Genomic DNA, 14,955 nt, shown 5'->3' with positions numbered 1-14,955 from the left:
TCATTCTTTTGGTTCCCTGGATTTGGAATTATTTACGTGCATCGCTAATTTTGGTATTCCTGCCATATTTATGAAGAGAAGTTACAGAATCCCTTATCTACATTTTATCAGTCTGCTTGACCAGCAGTTTACTGTGGCATCAATCTTTTGCATTATTGTGAGTGCTCCCAGCCCCAGCACACCTTCAGGGATTCTGCCTTTGTCCCCTGAGTCACCGTCATGACCTCTTGTTCTTCTCCACCTACACACTGGGGGTAGTGAAAAGGAAAGGAGAAAGGAGCAAGAGGGATGGGAGCTGATAAAAAAACTGCTTGGTACTTCCCCCTCTTCTCTCCTCAGCTTTGTTGAAATAATTTCATTTCATTCCTGAGCCAGTTCTGGTAGTAAATTTTCCCTGAAGAGGTGGGAAAGCAGCAACAACAGCCTGTCTGAGGAGAATTGCCTCAAGGCAGGACTGGAATTCCCCAGAAGGTTAAAATGCTGCATATCATTGCACGAGTGGCCTCTCTTCTCAGTGGAAGAAAATCTCAAGAGGTGGCATTTCTTTTTATTGAATTTTCATCTTCCTTTGCTCACAGCACAGTCCTGTGTGAAGTTACTGCTCTTGAGCAGTAAGCAAGAGGGGCTGTAATGACAAATGGTGAATTTTAGTAGCAATGTCTTCATAACACAACATTGAGTTGTAATTGTCCCTTTGTTATAAATACATTTTCTTCCTTGGGCTCTTATCTCTGTTCGCACTCAATTTTTTTCATTTTCATAATTAATTAAAATGGCAATGTACTATAACCAGTGATTGAATTATATGATATTACTAGCCTAAGGCTATCAAAATTAATCAAAATAAGGAGCGAAAGTTTTGCTATTTTTAATACAGCTGATTTGATTCCTGGGTTTTTGATCAAATTAAATGAAGGACCAAATTAACCAGTGATTAAATTGAGTAAAAGGCACTTTGTATGCCTGAAATATATTTTAATTTAATTAATTTCAAGACACAAAATATTAACTGGTGTTTTAAAAATTCATTTGTATTTTACTGTTTAATTTTCTAGAAACTATTTCCTTTTCAAGTTTAGAATCTTTTACAGGAGAAAAAACACACTTTAAAAATTATTTCCTTCTTATTCCTTCCATTTTTTCCCCCATACTTTTTCTCTTTGTGGAGAATCTGTTGCTATCATAAACTGTTATTGGGGAGCTTGTAAACTCAACCTACAAAGACCTGATGTGCCAAAGGCCAGTTTAGCAGAAATCTGGGACTCCCCAGAATAGAACCTGCCAACCTGAGAAGATAATTTTTTGCCACAAAAGACCTCAAGCTGCTAACATTTAGCTCATGCTTTTGCAAAATTTTTACCATATTTTCATATTGAATTTAATTTTGTGTTCCGTTAGAATCTAGTTTGTATCTTTGTTTAATGGGCTGATGCAACCACTTACTGTACCCTGGTTTTGTTGAAAAGAAAAGAAGTTGAAAAATGAGATTTCTGTTATGGTGCAGAAGTCATCTACAGGAGAACAAAATCATCTGCTTTTTTGGTTTTTTTCATGGTAAAAGAAAAACTTGGAACTGGACTCATGTCACTGTTGTGGTGTTGTGAAGGTCCCCAGGATGAGGTGAGAGATGGGAATTTGACTCCAAGCTCTCAGAAGGCTGATTTGATATGATATGATATGATATGATATGATATGATATGGAAATAAATTATATACTAAACCTATACTAAAGAATAGAGAAATGATACAGACAGAAAGCTAGAAAAGAATGATTATAAAAACCTGTGGCAGACTCAGAGAGTCAGACACAGCTGGCTGTGATTGGTCATTGAGAAAACACAATTCACATGGAACCAATGAAAGAATCACCTACCACATTCCAAAGCAGCAAAACACAAGGAGAAGCAATCAGATAATTATTATTTAAATTTTTCTCTGAGGCTTCTCAACTTCCCAGGAGAAGAAACCCTGGTGAGGGGATTTTTCAGAAAATATCGCAGTGACAAGTCACCTACAGGGAGTTTGCACAAAGTGGTGGAAAGTGGCTGACCTGGTTGGGGTGCAACTGCAAGAAGCTGAGACTGGAGGTAATTTTCTTAAAGGTGGGTTTTACTTAGCATCTGAGTTCATCAGACTCAGAAAATGCAAGGTGAAGGTCAGGGTCCAATTTTGTGAATTGTGGCATTAGGCAAGCACTGCTTTATCTTGAAATGCTTCTATTCCACTTTTTATCATTACCAGAAGTGAAATAAAGCTATGAGTGTGTAAAAATACCTGATACTGATTAAAAATACTCGATGTTGTGTATCAAGGCTGAGTGTATTTGTGCATTTGAGGCACTTGGAAATTTCAAGCAGAATGTAGTAGTTTGGAGTATAATCTCATTATTCTTTAAGTCCTGGAAAAGGCATACTTAAAGGATTAGATCTATTAAGTGTGATCAGCATGGTCAGTCTGTTGCAGCTGGTTTTGATTAATGCATTTATTCTCTGAAAAGGAAAAAATTTTGTTTTACTGGGAGGAGAGAGAAATTGAGAAATGGACACTTAAAGTAGTATGAAAGAACTACCATTCTCTATGTCATAGTAACTTGCAGTGTCATTTTGAAATAAGCTTTACCAGGAGGAAAACAACTGGCACAAGGTGGATCCTGAACTACTCTGTGCTTGGAAGTGATTTGCAGTCACTGGGAATCAAAGCTGGGAGATAAAATTTTGGTGTGGCAGGTTGACAGTCCTGGTGATAACCTCAGGAGAAGTGTGTAAGACAGGAAAAGGCACAAGCTGCTGGGCATTTAGGAGATAAAGGGCTGATAAGCCAAAGAGAGGAGAAGCAATGGAGAGCCTTACAAAAATCAGGATTTTGGCCTGATCAGGAGAAGGTCAGGTCAGATTTCTCCTGTTGGCTTGTGCTGCATGTTCTGTGCAGGACTCAGCCTTTAGGATGAGCCCACTTTGGGCCTCAGGTTAATGTGGGTGTTTGATATTTTTGGGATGCACAGTGCCCACAAAGATGAGAAGGTGTCTGATGTTGGCAACTGGGTCTGCAGGCACCTGCAGCTCTTCAGAGTTACTACACAGAAAAACATAATCTCTCAGAAACCCCACATGCAGGATCCCTTATGGAATCTAAATTGATTTCCTGTCACATATTTTATGCTTGATAATGAATGTTTAATTCAGTGGGAAAAAGATTTTGAATTTCCTTTCCTGGCTTTGCTATCAATTTGAAATTAGAGTTTGGGCCTGCATTTCAGTAGCTTTTTCCTGCTCGCTGACCTGAAAAAAATGAATGTAACTCTAATTATTTACTTTATGTGTTACTTGCATGACTAATGAATTTTAAGATCCTTGGATAAACGCTGTCATGGAGCAAAGTGGTTTTATGGTCTTTGCACTGTGCATTTTAAAACTGCAACTAAAATATTTGGGGAATTGTTTTATGGGTGTTATTGGAATATTTTTCAGAAAAGCTTGGACTTGCAGGAAGAGTTTCATGCAACAGTCAGTTATATAACTATATTTCTGTTGCACCTTTGACAGATATTTTATTTTCTGTACCAGTTTTAACCTTGAATAGGAGTGGTGTGGCATCTGTGAGTTCTTGAACGCTGTTTATTATTTTCTCAAATGTTAGATTGTAGAAGTAGTTCTGATTTATAGAAGTAGTTCTTCAATCAGTAACATGTTTTTCTTTGAACTTATTCCTTCCTTCTTCCTACTTCTCACTTAATTTTAAGAACTTCAGTTATCTGAAAAGATGAAAAGAGTAAACCAACCCTTTTTAAAATTCCATTACCTTCCTGTGATTCTCCCTTTTTTCTCTGATGGATATAATCGAAATTCTTATGCTTCCTCTTTGGTGCTATGTACTTTACATGACATCTAGAGGCCAAAATTGATGTGAGCTGTAATTAATCTTTCTGCAAGGCTTTACAGGCCCATTGGTAAACCAGGGATAGGAATCACACTGTCTGCATACTGAAAGTTGTTGGACATCCCAAAACAAATCTGCATTCAGAAACTCTATTTCATGCTGTCATTGTCCAGCAGATGGAAAAGATCTGTTGAGGGGGGAAAAAAAAGAGGAAAAAAGTGTGTAAAATGAAGACTGCATTTGTTTTATATGCAGTCCCCTGTGAAATTAGCTCACATACAAGTTGTACCACAATCTAATTAGAGATTCTGACATTTCCTGTGACAACCAGAAGCCTTTAGGTAATCAATAATGTAAAGTGGCTGATTAAGTACACCTTCATTTCCATCTGTATTCTCGAGTTAATATGCAAATTCACCTTGCCTGTTTCATTTCAAATCCCTATCTCCTGATTCCTTGCTTTAGCTATATCTACTTCATCCATCAAAAGATCAAAAGACCAAATTTTGCTGTATAAACCATAATAAGTTTGTACTGTTGCAGCTTTATATGCATTTTGTGAGCTGTTTCAGTCTTTCATTGAAGAAGCTTGAGTGTAATGAAGTTATTGTTATGTATTTGCAAGCATATTACTAAACAGAGCAAGCAGAAAATCACTCATTTTTTTTTGGAGATTGAGTTTGCATAGCTTAAATTTGAATCGCAATTTTTAATTTCTTTTCTGCTTTTCATCAGGGAAGGGTAAAGATTCATTTTGTGAGGATGTGTTCAGGAAAAATATTTCTTTCTGTTGAAGAGAAACATATTTTTCTGTAAATGTTTGTGCTTTTTAGACCTGGTTTATCACTTTAGGCTATATATTTTAACTTCTCTTTTTCACCCTCAGGTTTACTATTCTCTGTAGCCAGGTTACAAACATGTCTCTCACAATGCAGCCCATTGATTAGCAATTAGCTAAGCTTGCTTCAAGTCATAAACACTTTAGACCTTGAACTGATGCTTACACTGAACCTTTCTAACTAGTTCATGCTTCCTGCTATAGCCTTGGAATTCAGTTTGGATTGCCAACACCCAGCTGCAGTGAGTAAGAGATCATTATCAACAATAGTAATTAGCTTCTGTGTAATGTTTTGCCTAAAAGAAAAATAAATTGCATCGCTTTAGAATTCTTTAAAATTAGATCACAGTGGGGTTTTCATTTAGCACTTACTCAGGCCCCTAAACTCCAGTTCATAAGGGTTGGTCTGGGGTGGTTGGGACAGTGTGGTCCCTTCACCAAGGCAGGCAGGGTGTCCTGGAGGTGGCAGGATTGCAGGATGCCAGGGACAGGAGCTGGAGAAGCTAGGAGAACAATTTAAGCAATTTCTGTTGTGTTTGTCTGCAGTAAATAACCCTAATTGGCTTCAGTTTCCCATTTCTTCAAAAGACTATTTTAGCTCAAAAATTCAAATGTCACCGTGGTTTTTGCATTCTCATGAAGGATAACCATTGTCTGGGATTGTTCTTATGTTATAACTTGAAATTATATTAATTCAGTTCATTATCACTCCCCTTTTTAATGGCAAAAAACTATAAATAATTTTAACATTTTAATGTCTAGACATAACACAGAACAGTACTAGAATTCATTAGAAAGTTCTTGAGGAAATTATAGGCCTAAATTCTGGTGGGTGTCACATTTCCCCCCCTAAGTTACACAAATATCTTTGTGTACTGGGGTTGCCTGGCCAGGTTTGGGTGTCAGGGGGCTACAGGGGTGTAGCAGATAGGGCCTGGCGTTCGGAAGATCTCGTGATGTTACGGGAAGACAGGGCCCCTGCCCCCTTAGATAAGAAAATTAACATAGGAATGTAGTCCCCTGAACCAGTTTTCAGTAACTTTCCACTTGCCCAAGTAACTTTCCATTGCCTACTAACCATAGATGGTAAAGACAGACCCCCACCTGACGTAGAAGCCCCTTAGACTATAAAACCCCACGAAAAGAGAGAATAAAGGCCTTTGATCCTCCACCATATTGGTGTCCGCGTGTTTCTTAGGCCTGAGAGACCCTGGGGAAGAGGGTCGCCGTGCTGCTTCCTGAAACCAGGCCGCCTGCCTTGTATCAGAAGGCAACACAGGGGTGGCTGCTGTGAAAGCTGCCAGAACCTTCCTCCATGCCCAACAGAGCCAGGATGGACATGCAGGTGGCCAAGGCTGAGCCCAGCAGAAATCATAGTCATGGCCTTGTGATAACAGGTTAAATAGGGAAAAAAATGTATTGTGCAGATGTAATTGTGGCCAGAGAAGAGCAGGGGGAGGACATGTGAGAGGAACAGCCCTGCAGACACCAAGGTCGGTGCAGAAGGAGGGGCAGGAGGTGCTCCAGGCACGGGAGCTGAGATCCCCCTGCAGCCCCTGGTGACGGCAAGGTGAGGCAGCTGTGCCCCTGCAGCTCATGGGGAGGCAGAGATGCACCCACAGCCCATGAGGAGCCCACCCTGAAGCAGGGGGATGTCTGAGATGAGGCTGGGAGCCTCTGGGAGTCCTGTGCTGGAGCAGGGACCTGCAGACCCATGGAGACAGGAGCCCACACTGGAGCAGGTGGGACTTGTGACCCTGCACGGAACCCAGGCTGGAACAGGCTGTGCCTGAAGGAATGACCCCTTGGAAGGGTTGCAGCAGGCTGGGGAGGGTGTTGTCCATGGGATGGACTCACACTGGAGAAGTTGATGGAGAACTGTCCCCATGGAAGGGACCCCAGGGGGCACCAGGAGAACAAATCCTGTCACTGGCAGAGGTGGAAACCATGGGTGATGACCTGAGCATAACCCCATTCCCTGTCTCCCTGTGCCACCGGGGGTGGAGACAGAGCTGGGAAGGAGGGAGGAGTGGGAGGAAAGGTTTTTTAAGGTCTTACTTTACTTCTCATCATCCTGCTCTGATTTTGTTAGTAATGAATTCAGTTAATATCTGTGAGTTGAGCCTGCTTTGTTCATGATAGTATTTGGTAAATTCTCTCTCTGTCCTTTTCTCAACTCATGAACCCTTTGTTAACTTTTCTCTCCTCTGTCCAGCTGTGGAGGGGAGTGATGGAGAGACTTTGGTGCGTGCCTGGCATCCAGTCATTGTCAACCTGCCACACTTTGAAATTAGCACATTTTGTCTTCTATATTTCAAATAAAAATAGTTTACTCTGCAAAAAGCCCAACAACTAAACTGTATAATAGCACATATTATAAAACATAAACATGTAGTCCTGACAAATTTCCCTACAGATTCTTGTCCTATAAACTAAAACCAAAACCTGACCAACTAAAAAACCACCTTAAATTTTCCACATCCTATAGTGCAAATAAAATCACAGTTTTTCCTTCAGTGTATTCAAATGCTTTAAGTAAACTGATGGAATAAGAAAATATAAAGGTGACTTAAAATAAAACAAGAAAGGATATTGGAGGCTTTATTGGAAATGCCAGAATATGTATATTCATAGAGTTCTCAGAAATAATAAGTCTGTGTTCTATGCACATAAATATTTGCAAAAGTAGTTTTGCATTCCTGAAGTTTTAACATTTATCATGATGCAAGACAATTGACATCTCCCAGTTATCCAATTTTTTAAATGCTCTATAATTAATTTTATTTGTTGACATCTTCAAATTTCCTCAAAAGATTTTTTCATAGTAGCAGTACATTTGTGAGCTAACATTGTTTTGTGTGAAGCTTAGATATTTTTTTAGTTTATATCAATTTTTCTGAGGGAATTATCTCATCTTTGTGATGCTTTTGTGCTTAAAGAACTCCTTCCTATCCTAAATAGTATAAGGAGAATGTTTGCCTATGATTTTACTCTTTTTAAAGTATTTCAGAACTTAAATACTAGTAATGCACAGGAAAAATAAGATATTTCTGTATCACTATAAGATATTCTGAATCATAATTCCACTTTAAGAGCAGATTCAGCCACAGGCTAAAGGAAGTAGATCATGCCAGCCTGCTGAGCTGGGTTTTATGACTTTTTGCCTCTAAATAGTCAAAGAATGCTGATGATACATAAGACCCTAATTTTGAGATATTTCTGACATCAGCATGCTGTATCAGGGCAAAAGGGAGAGCTCAATATGCAAGTCACAATTTCTACAAGCTCTTTGTATGTGCATTATTGCATTTTCTTTTCTTTATGGTGCTGCTTCCCCAGCAGAAGGAATGGTGTGAAAGGCCACATTTTCAGTATGTGGCCAAGTAATTTTTAAATTCCATGAGAATGGAGATGAGTACTCCCTACATCCCGTTTCTAATGCCTTTACTCAGTCTCCCTCAGACTCTGGATACATTACAATACACGAGAAATTCTGCATACAAATTTGTTTGACACATTAGCTCTGATGATACAATTACCTACCAGTATTTAGTCTTGCTATAGTTAATTTAAAAAAACTGTATAATAAGAGATACTAAACTTCACTTTTGAGCAGAGGATTATACACAGGAACTCCACCAATAAACTTCAAGAACCCTTAATATTTTCTTTTTAGAGGTCATTAACTGGAGAAAGACCAACATGCGCTAAATGGACCAACACTTTTCTTACGGGAGTGAAATTTTAATTAACTTTAACTTAGATTAATTAACTACCTTGTAATCTCACAGAAACATGAGTCATTCTCACAGGCTGAGCAGTAATTTCAGGGATAATGCATTACATTCATGGCTTGCAGCAAAAGTCTTTGCAAGGTGGCATTTGGTCAGTACAAGAAATGCAACAAATGAGATTCTCCTGGAGATTTCTCCAGGCTGAGCTGTCCCACACTCAGATTTTCCTCATAGGAGAGATGCTTCAGTCCCTTCCTTTTTTTGTGGCCCTCCCCTGGATTTTATCCAGTTTTCCCATTTCTCTCCTGTGCTGGTGAGCCCATCCATGTGTGACCTCACCGTGCTGAATGGGGGGCCAGCATCTCCTGGCATGTTTGCAAACAGCACAGAGCTTTGAGAAATTCACTCTGGTTTATCTGTTTTTAGCCACATAAAATATCCTGCCTGGCCTCCAGCTCCCAGCTAGAGGACAGCAGGTCTCTCTTGGATCAAAAGTCATGTCTGGCAGCATTGTAAGGCTGTTTGGATGCCTGCATGGCAATGAATACTTTGTTTAAGCAGCTGAATTTTATCCTCACTGTTTGGTTTAATGTTTTTGGTTGGGTTTTTTTTCCATTTTATCCTTAAATTTTTTACCTTGTTTCAAAAAAAAAAAAAAAAAATCTAATTTTTTTTATCACTAGTTGCTCTTGACAGCTGCTACTTACTTATTTGTAATCTTTCATGATTCCATTGCGTATTTTGTTTGTTTATTCATGCCAGTTTTGGTTTTTTTTTTTTAATTCTAAAAGAGGGTCATCTTACTTTCTATTTCTTGTGTTTTAGGACGTCTTCTCTCTTCAAAATATCAAGTATTCTGAATAGCAGTTAACCAGAAAATAATAACCTGTTACTAATAAAATAAGGTAGGAATCCAAATATATCAGAAGTCAGTAATTTGCTGCAAATAAATTCTTATCTCCTCTTCTTTACTACATTTGCTTTCCCACACCACTGAATCCAGCATTGGCTATGACCACATAGCCCTAACTGCTGGCCTTTGGGTGCATCTTTCCTTCCAAAGAGAATTATCTCTCTGTAGAATGAAGATCTGTGGTCCACCAGGCATCCTTAGTGATATTAAAGAGATTGTAGAGTGCAACAAAATTTTAGTTTTATACAAACAGCTGTACTGAATCCTTTTGTGTGTGCCTGCATGTGCCATCCCACAATTACAGCAAATACTAACCCACTATCGGGCAGCAATATTTTTTTACTGTTTGGAGGCAGCAGACTACAAGCAGTTTGAATGCAAGCAATGACCTACCAGTAGGATCTCGGCCATTTCTGCTTTAAATGTATTTTTAGTGAATAGGCCTTTAAGAAATCAATGAAAGCTCTGAAATGGCCATTTCTCAAATGGCTAATCTCTTCTTCAGCTTTTCCATTGTATCAGATATCGGGATCATTTCAGGCTGAAACACAAACTACTTTTCTCTCGCAGAAAAAAATCTTTTATTTCTTTTTTTATCTCAAGTTTCAGCTTCAGCTAATGGATTTGGGCAGCCCTTGGAATTTACATATCCAATACCTTCCAGATGACTTTGAATTCCTTACAAAGACATGGAAAAGGAAGCTAGATCTAAATATGTTAATTATTAGCACCTATATCTTGTAGCTTTCACATACACAGATCATCAACTTAAATATAGATTTATTTATGCCATCTGAGTCACCAGTGAGGATAATTTATTTGTAGGTTTTATGGAATACAAATTGTAGGCATAGTCCTGATATGTCACTTTCAGAACAACAAAATTAAGAAAAGAAAAAAAAATCTCAAGAGTCAGGGTTTTGGGTTTCCTACAAATTTTTAAATAATAAATATTTTCCAGAGTCAGAACAATGTTTAGACATTTAAAGTAAACCTCTAGAAACTGAGTCACCTCCACCTTTTTAACTGCAAATTCTGGTTTCTTGTTGCATATTTTGATGTGATTCTTGGAAACTGTCATTCTCTCACATGCTGATCATATGCTAGAAATGTGGAGTTATACTAATAGCTTACTAATAACTAATAATTAATTTACTAATATCTTGGTGCTGTAATGAGCTGGGGATGAAGGAATTTTATGCTTTTTTGGTGTTCCCATGGAATTTTTGAATAGATTTTAGTTCTCCTAGAGTACAGATGGAGGGATCCACCTCTGTAGGTTCAACATCTGCACATATCAGTGAGGTGATGTACATCAGAGCTATAAATTTACCTATTACTTTGTTATCACAACAGCAGTAATAAAAGGTCATGCCACAATGATTTTAAGAAACAATCCTTGAGTTGCCAGATTCCATGCATGGTATTGGGTATTTAAATTAAAATAATGCTCAGAAAACTCCGCTTGAAAATGGCATTATAAAAATGTAGAGTGTATTGTATCTTCCGTTAATATATTTCACATATTTCCTCTGTCTTGTTCTCATTAATCAGAGTAAAATCTTTCAAAATTAATCTATTTATGGAGTCACTCCAGAAGTACATACTTGTACATTTCCTTCTTGTTATTATTTTAAACAGGGATTTTTTTTAAAAAGAATGATTGACAAGGTTAATGACATGAGGGGATTATTTTTAGAAGGGTATTTGACTGGATTTTTTAATATTTCTGCTATCAATTATCATATTTTCACCAGTTTCTGCAAGGTTTTCTGGTATGCTTTTATCTAGTTTTCTGGATGTATTTCAAAAATTAGGAGACCACTCATTAGATTTGATGCTTAAATATTCCAAACAGCAAATTTTTCTTTTGGGATGGCATATAAACTGGATTTTGGGATAGAAATGAGAATTTATCATCAATGTATTTATGAGCAATTCTTCAGTGAAATTTGGGTGACCTTTTGTTACACAGTCAAAGTTACTGAAGTGCAGCTTGCTGTGCATGTTTGTGTAACACTAAAACCAAACTCAATTATTGGGGCTTTTGTCCATGAGAGGAACAGTAAAAATAAGGCCATATGGGCTTTCCTAAATGAAGACATCTAGTGTATTTTATGTTATGTAATATCTAATCTAGTAGGTGATGGTGTAAGGAGGGACAGAATTGCAGAGTCAGCACCCAGTGTTTTATCTCTCAGTGTGAACATAATTCTTGTTGCCAAAACCAGATTTCTGTGCCAATGATAGCAAGTTTGTAATACCCTGAATACAATAAATACAGGGTGGATTAGGTGTGATGAAATCTGGTAATCTGAGGAACCTAAAAAGAGATATAAATGCTTGATATATATAGATGCATTTTCATACACAATACATCACTGTCAGCACATTTTAAAGGGGAATCACACACTATGAATTTATTCACGTGGGCTTCCTACTCAGAAATGTACTTTCAGGCAATGCATCTTTTATGGTGAAAAATAACTATAACAGCAAACTTATCTCATTATTAGATCTTCCATAGATATTTTGGTCCTTTGCACTGTAAAAACAAAAGACAATGAAATTTCTTTGAAGAGCCTAAAAAGGACCAACAGTGTGACAGAAATAAAAGAAGTTCTACAGATGAAAGTGAAGCATTGCAATGCCTTGATTCCACAGAGCTGGCCACATGCAAATATTGAATCAGAGGCTGAGCCAATTAAAGGCACAAAGCCCTTGCACTTTGTGAAGAGCTCCAAACTGGGAAGCAAAAATAAGAGATGTCAAACTAATATTTAAATGTATAAACAAACATATTTAACAGTCTGAATAAGTAAATAATTTACCTGCAAACTGCAGAGACAAGACACATTGATGACAATATCCCTGTCTGTTGTTATTGTAAAAGTCAAAATGTATCTATATTTATTTTAACATCTTTACACAACAAAGGGGAAAGGAAGAAGCCTGACTTCCATCTGGTAAGTACTGAACCAAAGTGATGTTTTGTATTTAGACTTATTGTCTTAATATTATTATTGATTTCAAAAGTAAAATCGCTGTTAATTTGGATAATAAATAGTAATGGAAAATTAGCAGCAAGTGGCTTTAGAAATCCCAGATGTTGGGCCCTGAAAGGTTATGCTGAGATTCAGCTGCAGGAAGGAAAGGGAACTTCCATTTGTGCCATCCAGACAGACACCAGAATTTTGTTTTATGAGCCAACTCTATGGTTTCATGGAAAAAAAGGCTAGAAATTATTTAAAGTATGTGCAAAAGAGTTGAGATGATAGCTTGTTACTCGCGCGCCCCATAGCATCCACAATAGCTCAGTTTATTTGAAGATATCCCATAAAGTAAATTCTGACAACAGCTAATCTCAGTCTTGTTTATTGCAAAGTGAATTGTATTTTGTAGGCTGTAAGGACTCAAAGATTTGAGGAGAGACAGAGGAGTTTGTCTGGTTATCAGTGTTTGGCAATAGTGAAGAAAGAAATCCTGCGCAACACAAGTAAGGGCCAGAGATTTCTCCAGTTTGGATTTTAATCACATTATCTTTGTGTTCTTGAAAGACTTTAAGAGGGCTCATGTTATCTGTGGATTTGATCTGGAGGAACTCCAAGCAGCTCCACTGGTACTGTTCAGTATAAATGCAACCAACAAAGAGATTTTGCCTAAGTTTTGTGTTGAAAGGTGCTGTTGGAAGGTGTGATGCACAGTTCTTTGTGCAAAATCTTGCAGGAAAAAGCTTCACATGGCTGAAAAATCCTCTGTGTTAGTGTAGTCATAGCCAAAGAAAGATATACACAAACTTTTATTTTGCAAGAAGAAAAAAAATCCAACACTCCTGATATCTGGACATGTGGAAAAATAGTGTAGAGAAAAATGAAGTTTAATTTAAATAGGATTATTTTAAGGCAGAACTTCAGAATATGATAGAATTGCTTAAACATTATTTCTCATATATAGACCATAAATACTTTTGGGAAAATACCTTCTAAAAAGGCCTCTTCTATGCCTAAACACATTTTTTTTCAAAGGCAAAAGAATGAAAAAATTGGATGTAAGAACAAATATGGCTGTTAGTGATAGTTCTGGGCTTGTTAGTAATATACCTGAAAATATAAATTGTGTTTGAATCCTCAAGAAAGAAGTTATCTTGTAAGATTCACTGCCTGGGTCGTCTTAGAGTAAGTAATGGAAAATGTTTGATTTATAGCTGTAGGTGTTAATTTACAAGATATCTTTTTATTATTATTATATTAACTGAAGGGATACCAATTATACTTCTAGTGCAGATCATTTGTAAGCATGTTACATCACAAGCTTTTACCTCATCTAGAACTATACCCAAGTACTTTTTTTATTCCATTTTCAGTAGTTCTGTAGCAAATCATCCACACTATTTTATTTATTTATGCCTTCCCTCAAATAGTCCTTGCTTCAGTATCTTTCATTTTAAAATGAAATAAAAATTTACTGGACCATGTCTGGGAGATGCTTGTGTCTAATAATTTCATTAGCTTTTCCCTGATGGATTTTGTAGACTTCACTTCTTCCACTGAGATGGGCTTACATGGATCAATTAAGTGCAGTCATTCCCTAAGTGGAAAATCAAATTAAATGCAAGACAGGAAAATAGAATGGTTAAACCATGGCACTCTGCTGTGAGACTGGAGTGGCTTTGTGAGGAGAGCAGTCATCCTTGGAAGATGTCACTGTCCAGTTTAGATTTCCTTTCTTGTCTGTGTAATCTGACACCCAAAATATGGACAGCTCTCGATGCTTTAACTCTTGCTGCCATGGACAGAGCTGACTTGTTGATTGTACTGGGGAAAAAGCCTGGTTGTGCCTTTCCTCCTCCCAAAAAGGAATACCTGGAGTATTCCCTGAAACCTGGGAAAGGCATCCCTGTCTTCTGCCAGCAACACAGGAAAGCACTTGGGGCAAAAGGAATTTCTGTTTTGTTGTCTTGTCCTCTGTAAATAATGACGGAAATTATTTATCCCAAACTTGACACCAGGACCTCTGGCTCAGGGTGCTGAAGGAGTCCTGAAAACAATTTCTGTGCATTCAGTGAAACAAACCAAAACTCTCAATTAGGTATTCACAGAGAAACCAACTGAATGTAATTCTACCTTATCTATAGAATAACATTTTAAATTTTTTTGTTTTTTGGTGATTTGGAGACATTTCCCAATTAAATAAGCAACTGTTAAATGCCTAGGACATGTTCCAATATTATGCCACAGCATATTTGAAAGTCCACATTAATAAATGCCTAAAGAAAAGAGATAAATAAGCTTTACAGTATTTCCTTATCTTTACTAACTTCACCAAGCACTGTGCATTGGAAAATATGTAAAATCCCCCACAAAAAAGTTTTTGACTGCTTCAGAGGATTTTTCTTAGTCTCTTTTTTGTCCATAAATTATGTTTGGAGCTGTGAGCGTGGGTAAAGCCTCAGGGCTTGCTGGACTCCAGCTGAGATGCCTAAGGCTCTGTGTCAAGGCACACAGGTTCTGAGATATTATCCACTGATTAGAAAGTAATGTTTTAATTTGAGGCTTGGAGTCCAACTGCTCTTTCATTTAGTTTGACATCCTCCT

This window comes from Zonotrichia leucophrys, chromosome 1 (genome assembly GCF_028769735.1).
Source record: "Zonotrichia leucophrys gambelii isolate GWCS_2022_RI chromosome 1, RI_Zleu_2.0, whole genome shotgun sequence".
NCBI classification, from domain to species: domain Eukaryota; kingdom Metazoa; phylum Chordata; class Aves; order Passeriformes; family Passerellidae; genus Zonotrichia; species Zonotrichia leucophrys.
Note: the sequence above shows the minus strand (reverse complement) of the source record.